This window comes from Salvia hispanica, chromosome 2 (genome assembly GCF_023119035.1).
Source record: "Salvia hispanica cultivar TCC Black 2014 chromosome 2, UniMelb_Shisp_WGS_1.0, whole genome shotgun sequence".
Taxonomy (NCBI): domain Eukaryota; kingdom Viridiplantae; phylum Streptophyta; class Magnoliopsida; order Lamiales; family Lamiaceae; genus Salvia; species Salvia hispanica.
The window spans coordinates 1,827,944-1,838,253 of NC_062966.1; positions in this window are offsets into that span (position 1 = coordinate 1,827,944).

Here is a 10,310-nt window from a genome sequence, read left to right on the forward strand (position 1 = left end):
TTTTCTACTAGACTAAAACTTACATTCCATAACTGTACTAGACTTTTTTTAAAATCCGACTTTGGGAGAGACGCATTAAGGTCATGCGTCTCCTTTTAATGAAACGCACGAGCGTCATGCGTTTTAGGGTAAGACGCATAGAGCTCATGCGTCTGCCAATTTTTTTTTTTTTTTATTTGAAGACGCGTGACAGTCATGCGTCTTAGGGTAAGACGCGTAAGACTAATGCGTCTCTTGGTCGAATTAAACAGACGCGAGCAGAGGCAGAGAAGCTCATTCTGCGCGAGAGAGAAAGGGGCCGGCGATATTCCGGCGATTTCCCGTCATATTCCGATATATTTCGGTAAGTTTTCTTCAATCTTTCGATATTTATCTCTTATTTGGTGTTTATTGCATAATTTGTGTAGGTTTCTCCCAATTTTGTAAATTAGGATTTATAACAAATTGTTCAATTTTGGCCTACGTTTTGTTGTTTTGTTAATTGTAATGAATTTTATTGGTGAAATTCATTCTATTGTATAGCTTTTGATATGTTTGAGATGGTTGGTGTTGTAATATTGGTTGTTATTGGAGAAGAGATTAGGGGTTGAAATATTATATGTAAATTAGGCCTTATAAATCATGAATTGTGATGAATTGGAGTTTCTAATATACTCCCTCCGTCCCGGCTAAGATGACACATTGCTTAGCCGGCACGGGGTTTTAGGAGTTATTGGTTTAAGTGTTTAATTGGAGAGAGAGAATGTGAGTGTAAGTATTAAAGTAGAGAGATAAAGAAAGATGTATATTTTAATAGGAGTGAGAAAAAGTGGTTGAGTGTATTAATTGGAGAGAGAAAGTTACCAAAAAAGGAAATGTGTCATCTTAGTTGGGATAAACTAAAAAGGAAAACGTGTCATCTTAAGCGGGACGGAGGGAGTATAATATATGATTGGATATCAAATGGATTAGGAGTGAATCATTTGGTTTATAATATTTTGTTGTTTTGATGATGAATTTAATTGTATATATGTTATTTGATAAACCTCCGTTGAAGGAGAATGAAGCAACTGCTGAAATCGGGTAAAACTTTCGATAGAGAGAATGGAGAAGAAAAAGGGGAAATTTTGTTATGGACTGCATTTTGAAAGAAGTTAATCTGCAAAATACAATAAAGGCCTAATATATAGGCAGAGAGAAAGCTAACACTAACTAATAAAAAGCTAAAAACTATCTAATAAAAGAAAAAATAATAACAACTAATTACAATTTATTTTTAATTTCAACACACTCCCTTAAGATGGAAGCACAAACAAATGCTACCATCTTGGAAAGAAGCATCAAACTAAGAAGAGAACTACAAGCAACTAATTTTTATTCTAACTCCATGTCAAGGAAAGATCCAACTTAATCAATTGCAAACCTTCACTTTGCTGGAATCGGAGTTGCTGCAACAACTACAGATGCAACATAAAAATCTCCACTCCACCAAATGCAGAAAAACCATCACATTGTAATGGAATTATGGTAAAACCTTGATGCCTCAAAACATTCACTAGCATCGAGTACATCCAAGATCACCACACAAACCATACAACAACTTCTAATCCCCAAATCATCTATAAGACTGCAGTCTAGCTCAAGCAAGACTTCTAATCCCCAAATCATCTATTAGACTGCAGTCTAGCTCAAGCACCTACTCTCCTGCTGCACAAATTCACCAAATTGAACATCAGGTCCTCCAGTAACATCAACACCCACAACTCTAGCCACAAGCAAGGCACACCATCATTTTAACCAACAATTTCCTCCCCTCCGATCCATTACTCATCATCAACAAATAAACAGAGGACGAGAGGCAGGAACCAACTTTGCCCATAGGCTAACAAAGAAGCTCTACAGATCAACACCTTTCTATTTGTGGAAATAGTGCGAAGCCACACCAATACGAACAACACCACATCGAAGCAGAGAATAGCCTTTTTTCCTCACCCAAAACCAACAACAAATCCAGCTACAATGCAACTATCTTTCCAAAGCAACGAACAAGGAAATCAGAGATTCCAAGGCATGAGAAAATCCACAATGGATCAGCCACACTATCCCACCAGTCCATTGCTCTACCCCAAATTGAAAACAAAAGCCAATAATAGGCTAGAAAACGATACAGAATCAACCGATTAAAACAATCGGGCAGAATACAAACGGAATCAACCGATATAATCGGGTAGATTACCAACCGATTCACAGATCGGAAACAAAACAGATACATCAGATTAATAAAGAGGTTATAATTGAGAAATCGGAGCATACAACTCCATATTTCATAAGGTCGTGAGGGAATGCGGGGAGGAGGAATGGTTGCTGGAGAAGGTTAAAGGTACGTATAGGCCTAAACATAAGGCGAGCGCCGCAAGTGGTAATTCTGATCAACCGGCGCCCGACGGTGGGGGCTTTCGTATGCATTGTGGATGGAATTCGATTCTGGAAGGTGTGCAGCGGTGTGCCTATATATGACGACGTGGCCGCTCTTCGCATAGAAGTTTTGCAATGAGAAGCTGGTGACGGAGGTTTTGAGGATTAGAGTTTCAGTTGGGAATAAAAGTGGCGGCGGGTGGGGCACCAAGGAGTGAGCAGGGAGGCAGTGGCAAAGGTGGTGCGGTTGGTTATGGCGAGGAATCTGCAGCTGCTGAAGAAGAGAGTGGCTGAGGATAGAGAATTTGCCATATGAAAATGCTAATAAGCTAATTTTCCCTACAATAATTAAGGTTTTATGTCATAAAGGGTATTGATAAAATGCAAACCCATATATTGTACAAACTCCAAACTTTTTCAACACAATATCAACATAATGTCAATACAGTATAAAATTTCAAGATTCTGATATCAACACAATATCAATATAATGTCAACACAATTTCAACACAACATCAACCGTTGACATTGTGTTGACATTTTTTGTTGCTATTATTTCATGATCTGTTGATATTTTCTAACGGTCCAGATCATAGTTTGGAATTTGTACAATATTTAGAGTTTGCATTTGATCACGTCCCATGTCATAAAATATGTAGTGGGATAATAGGCAGTGAAAAAACTAACGGTGTTAAAGTGAATGAAACATAATGTATTACCTTGTAACTCTATTGAAACATTTTGCATGTTATATGTTAACTTAAAACTTTTTTACTTAATTGAAACATTGGTAATGTATTACCTTGTAACTCTATTGAAACATTTTGCATGTTTTATGTTAACTTAAAATTTTTTTACTCAATTGAAACATTGGTGAAACTTCTTGGATGTATAGATTTATTTTTATTTTCTAGGATTTGTATTTTTTTTTATTTCTAGGGTTTGCAATTTTTTATTTTCAACTAATCAATGAATTTTTGTGTTTTAATTGTTCAACATTTTCTATTTAAATATTCTACCAAATCTTTCCATACCTCAAGGAGATCTTGCCATATCTTATTTTAGTTAATATTAAAGATCCATTCCTTATTTAAAGGAGCAAATACACGCCTATTTCTTTTCCCAATGGGGAGGATTTTTATTTTTATTTTGCTCCGTGATATTTTATTCTACTCCGTAAAATATACAAAACAAAATCTTGGCTAATTAAAAGCCATATATTTCGAAAATCCCCATGCTTGAACCCTAGATCTTTTTCTTCCTCCCTACTCCACAATATTTGTTTTTAATTAATTATGGAGAATCAAATCTTACCAAATATTCTATATTATTTACCTAAAGATCTTATTGAGCACTATAAATAAGAGAAACCCCTAACCCTAGCCATCACAATTTTCGCCCCCTCCCTCTCTCCACTCTCTCTCAATTTTCTTCTACTTTACTCCAATAATCCTTCATCCTTTGAGAAGAATTAGAGTTTGAGCCTCAAGATTTTTGAAGAACCAAGTCTTTACTTCGTTTCTACCGTTCGTTATTCTCAAAAAGGTATTCTCATATTAATCTTCTTCTTTCTACTCGATTCCTCTTCTTTCTAACCGATTAATCGGTATTCTTGAACCCTCATGCATCTTGTTGAGTGAAAGTGGGATAAAGGGGATATGGAAATATGTATGCATGTGTGTGGCGTGTGTGCGTGTGGGTGTGGCGAGTGTGTGTGCGTGTGTGTGTTGTGTGTATGTTGGCAAAATACTCTTGTGTGACATATGTTGATGTTAGATCTAGAGTTGAGATGCGAATGGAACTTATGTGATGAACATGGCCTTGATTGATGACGTTAAGATAAATCGATGGGAAAAGGGAAAAGCGTTGAGACATGCATGAGTTAGGAGTTTGTGTTGAATCTGATTTGTGATATATGCCTATGTGATTAAAAGGTGAAACCTCGGTTGCGAAGCAGGATAACAAAGGAAAGAACATACTTGAAATCTAAGCAGTCGAGGTGGGCTTTATTCTTAAACTCTTTTATGTTGCAAATTTATGAAAGTGGAGAGATAAGGGTGGTTTAACTGTTATGCCATGCCTATGTTTGTTTTGTGATGATATTGTGTGCCTGATGCCTAGTTTGTGAGTACGCTCCATTAGGCTACAGTGGCTATGGATATGTTTAAACGAATTCGGGTCTGAGTACGGGCCGCAAACCCTACCAGGCTGTGTACACGGTGGGATCGGGAGCCGTCCTTGCTAGTCGGCCGGTCTCGTGGGCGAAAAGTGTGGCCACACTTTCGTCGCACTATGGAAATGATGAGATTGTGGAAAGTGATGAGGAAATTGGGGAGTTGTTTGATTGGCCAATCTATGGAAATATTTTTGTGATACTCGTTGAATATTTATCTTGAAAAGTGTAAAACCTCGAGTTCACTATGGTAAGGGTGGCATAACTTATAAAATGTTTTGGCAACGAGTTCACTGAGTATTTCAAAATACTCAGCCCTGCATGTGTTTTCCTTATGTGCAGGTTGAACGACGACGAGCGGTGGCGGGTGTTGAGCATATTAACTAATTAAGATGGGTGTTTTGAACTTCAAGCGTAGTTGTGTCTCCATACATAGCTGCACTTTCTCTTGGTCGTTTCCGCTGAATTTTCTTTGAAACACTTTAGTATTATTTGGATATTTTGCACTTGTTCCTTTCGTTTTAGAATCTTGAGACATCTTGTGATATCATTGGGATTTATTGAACCCTTCAGTTTTGATCATACTTTATAGTACTTATCCTTCATTTATTTCTCTTGATTAAACCTTTGACTTGCGACTCTGATAGTCATACTTAGGTCAAGCCTCTTTAAATGGAACCCTAGCCTATGTTAAACTCTTTTAAGTCAGTTTTGGTAGCAGTCGCTCGGATGCGTCAATAATAGAAAATTGACGTTTGGCTATTTGTTGCTTTAAGTCGTGGGAGCAATATTATGGAAAAGTGGAAAATAGTTTGTCATTGCTATTTCCACTATGAAAGTTAAATTTTGGCATGCTTTGAGGCCAAAGATCATGAAAAGTGATTGCAAAATTTAATCTCGGGACTTGGAACTGTTAACATTATAGCTAAGTCGCTGAGATTTTATTGTGATAATTTCGCAGATATCTTCTTCTGAAGGAAAGATAAGTACTTCAAAGGTGATATGCATGACATTGAAGTATTTGTCGGTAAATGAAGAAGTACAAAAACATAAAGTGTCTGTTGAGCATATTAGGACAAATAAAATTGGAACGGATCCATTAAATAGAAAAAAGGTGAAAAAAAGGACAACGTGCAGCAACCTCAGTTGAAGCCGATTTTCCTAGCATTGTTGAAGTCCAATCAGTGATTATTGCATACTATTCTCTTTCGTCTTCGAAAGAGCTTCACATGGATACCTTGCACGTTTCAATCGGAGTTATGTAGAGAAAGTTATGACCATTCTACGAACATTGCGCAGTGCAGTCAAAGCTGATGAAAATTTAGGCGGAAATTTAGAGAAGAAAATAAATTGTTGCCCAAATCTCTCCTATTTCTTGAAGGCCACAAATATTATAAAAAATAAACCTTTTTCCAACCTATAAATACCTCTCAGAGCCTCCAGTCCTTGCCCTCTCTGCACCATGGCCTTTTTGCACCTTTTTTTTTGTCTTTTTCTATCATTTATCAACGAACACATTAAAAATACCAATATGTATAAAATATTCAATTTAAGAACATATTTGCATGATTGACCTTTAAAACGAGTCAAATCTTGTTAGAGTTTGTATCCTAGAAATCACCTTTTGAATGATTGAATATTGTAAAAACTCATATTTTATTTTACAAGGAATAAAACAGATTATTTTTGTCGTGATATTTTTATGTTTTACATTTAATGGATGTTTCTTGCATATTTAAATGTATAAGCAACTTAACAAAGTTTAAGTCTTTGTTTTAGTAGACCGGTTGTGGGCGATGTCCACTTTAAGGTAACACGGTCAGTTCTGAACAAAGAAAAAGAAGAATTTCACGACCCAGATAGTCCTACACTTGCTGGGGTTTTGGTGCCCCTTGCACAGTGGAAGACTTGTACAAAACAAATAAATCAGACAAGGATCTATTTGACCGATTATGCGATTAATCAATTCACATGTTAAACAGATAATTGCATGCTAGAACGCAAATAATTCATGCTTAGAAAATATAAATCCTAAACATGATTTCTACGGTTTAGGGTTACCGATTTTGATTCTACAAAGAATCGACGATTGCTTGCGCCTTCTCCACGATGATCTTCAATACTAAACCACGGATTTTCTGACTGGTTCCCAAACTGTATCTCGATATCAGGGTGGACTGATCTTATCAAAATACTAGGATTCGAATAAAAGGAACACAGAAATTCCTCACGGAGGAGAACTGAAGAATTTTCAAGCTCCTCTACTAATTAGAGAGGGGGACGAAAATTGCATCTATAATAATTGTGATTCTGTCTCTCCTTTATTCTCCTATTTATATTAAGTTCATATTAGGCCCAATCAGGGATCTATGGAGGGTTTTGGATATGGGCTCCCCCAATTAGCTTTTTACTAATTAAATTGAACCCACAATTTAATACAAGCTTATATTGGAATATTACGAGCAGCCACTACAGAAGTAATATTGTACTCCCCATCCAAATCCGAAATTACAAGTAATCCGGGTTTCCATTATTTATATTATTTATTTCTCGTGCTTAAGATATGAATGTCCATTAATTAATTGAAGTCTGCTATGGACTTAATTAATTAACATCTTATTAATTCCAAAAGTGGACTCAGCAAGAAACACTTATTTATTATTCATAGAGTAATAAAACTCCAACTGGCCAGTTTTTCGAATAATAAAACCTTGTTCAAGCTCATCATGAGGACATTATCAAATGAGACTCACCTCGCGCACGATTCAACATAATAGCAATCCTAGCACCGCTAGATATTAATCAACACTACCCAATATATCAGGATTATTGGGTTGCTAAAAACCTACACCATTTGATTAGTCAAGTAGTGCATAATCAATACCGTATGCTCAATGCTAACGTGTGTAGATTAAGAAATAATATTTTATCAAGACCTAGTCTTTCAGTAGATAGCATAAAGACTTGTCTTGCTGTTAGATCCATTCAGTGCTATACCACACCAACGTCATCTTATTTCAGAAAGGCTTAGAAATAATCGGACTGACATTGCAACCTTTCATGATAGGTAACCAAAGCCTATCTAGGTTGTGAAATTCTTCTTTCTCTTTTGCAAAGCATTGCATAGAACCGACTGTAGTTACCTTAAAGTGGACGACGCCCACAACCAGTCTACTAAGCAAAAGACTTAGGCTTTGTTTACTTCTTATGCATTTAAATGTTTGTAAAACATCTTATAAATTCACAAGCAAAAACAATGTAATAATATATTGATTCTTATTCGTGCGATACTGCTCGAATAATACTGAATCGGGTTAAAAGTGGATTGTAGAGTTTTTCGTATACAAGCAAGATTCTATTCGCGCGAAACTTGCTCGAAACATGCTCTTCAATATACCAAACCTAACAACACTACCTATCGAGAAAGGTTGCAATATCAGTCCGCATATTTCTAAGCCTTACTGAAATAAGATGACATTGGTGTGGTAGAGCACTAAAGGGATCTAACAGCGAGACGAGTCTTTATGCTATCTACTGAAAGACGAGGTCTTGATAAATGATTACATCTTAATCAATTTACGTTAGCATTGAGCATACGGTATTGATTATGCACTACTTTGACTTATCAAATGGTGCGGGTTTTTCGCAACCCAATAATCCTGATATATTGTGTAGTGGTTATTAATATCTTGCGGTGATAGGCTTGTTATTATGTTGAATCGTGCGCGAGGTGAGTCTCGTTTAATAATGTTCTCAAGAGGAGCGCGAAACAAGGTTTTTTTATTCGGAACCTAGCTAGTTGGAGTTTGATTACTCTATGAATAATAAATAAGTGTTTCATGCTAAGTCCACTATTGGAATTAATAAGATGTTAATTAATTAAGTCCATAGCAGACATTATTAATTAATGGACATTTATATCTTAAGCCCGAGAATCTAACAACAACACGGAAACCCGGATTACTTGTAATTTCGGATTTGGATGGGCAGTGCAATATTATTTCTGTAGTGACTGCTAATAATATTCCAATACAAGCTTATATTAAATTGTGGGTTCAACTTAATTAGTAAAAAGCTAATTGGGGGAAGCTATATCCAAAACCATCCATAGATCCCTGCCTGGGCACAATATAAACTTAATGCTTCATGAGGCTTACACACCCAACTAAAAATGCTTCCTACTTACTGAACTTAGAAGCCTACACGTGACATGTCATATGATGTGCTAACATCACTTTTTGGCTGTTGGAGGTATGCCACAACCGCCTTCACAATCTCTTCTTCAACCTCCCAAGTGATTGGAAGTATCCCCAGCCTTGATAACCTGTCTTTATTTATGTGTGGAGTTTTGTGTTAGAGTTTGTATACTAGAAATCACCTTTCGAGTGATTGAATACTGTTAAAACTCTTATTTTATTTTCCAAATGAATAAACAGATTATTTTTGTCATAATGTTGTTATGTTTTACATTTAATGGATGTTTATTGCATATTTAAATGTATAAGTAACTTAACAAAGTCTAAGTCTTTGTTTTAGTAGACCGGTTGTGGGCGTCGTTCATTTTAAGGTAACACGGTCAGTTCTAAACAAAGAAAAAGAATAATTTCACAACCTAGATAGGCTTAGACTACCTATCGTGAAAGGTTGCAATGTCAGTCCGATTATTTCTAAGCCTTACTGTAATAAGATGACATTGGTGTGGTATAGCACTGAATGGATCTAACAGCGAGACAGTCTTTATGCTATCTATTGAAAGACGAGGTCTCGTAAATTATTTCTCAATCAATGTACGTTAGCATTGAGCATACGGTATTGATTATGCACTACTTTGACTTACCAAATGGTGCGGGTTTTTCGTAACCCAATAAACCTGGTATATTGGGTAGTGGTGATTAATACCTAGCGGTGCTAGGATTGCTATTATGTTGAAATATGCGCGAGGTGAGTCTCGTTTGATAACATTCTCAAGAGAAGCTTGAAATAAAGTTTTATTATTCGGAACCTAGCTAGTTGAAGTTTAATTACTCTATGAATAATAAATAAGATTTTCTTGCTGAGTCCTCTCTTGGACTAAATAAGATATTAATTAATTAAGTCCATAGCAGACAATAATTAATTAATGGATGTTTCTATCTTAAGCGCGGGAAATAAATATAAAGTAATGGAAACCCGAAGTACTTATAATTTTGGATTTGGATGGGGAGTGCAATATTACTTCTGTAGTGGTTGCTCGTAATATTCCAATTTTAAGCTTATATTAAATTGGGTTTAATTTAATTAGTAAAAAGCTAATTGGAGGAGCCCATATCCAAAGCCTTCCATATATCCCTGCCTGGGCCCAATATGTGACTTATTATAAATAGGAGAATAAAGGAGACCGAAAATACACTTAATTATTTTCTTAAATTTTGGGCCCCCCTACTGCTGTAGTGGTCGAATTTTTCTCTCCTCCGAGGGAAAGGATTTTTGTCTTCTCTATTTAAGTCCTAGTGCACTGGTGAGATCAGCCCACCCAGATATCAGTTCACAGTCCGGGAACCAGTCAGAAGATCCGTGGTTTTGTACTAAAAATCTTCACGTGGAGAAGAAGCTAGCCATCTTCGATTCTTTGGAGAATCATCAAGGTATAATGGCTGAACCTTAGAAAAGCATGTTTTAGGTTTCAATTAATTTAAAGCATGTTATTATTTGAGTTATGAGCATGATACGTGAGATAATTACGCGAATTGTTGGAACAGATATA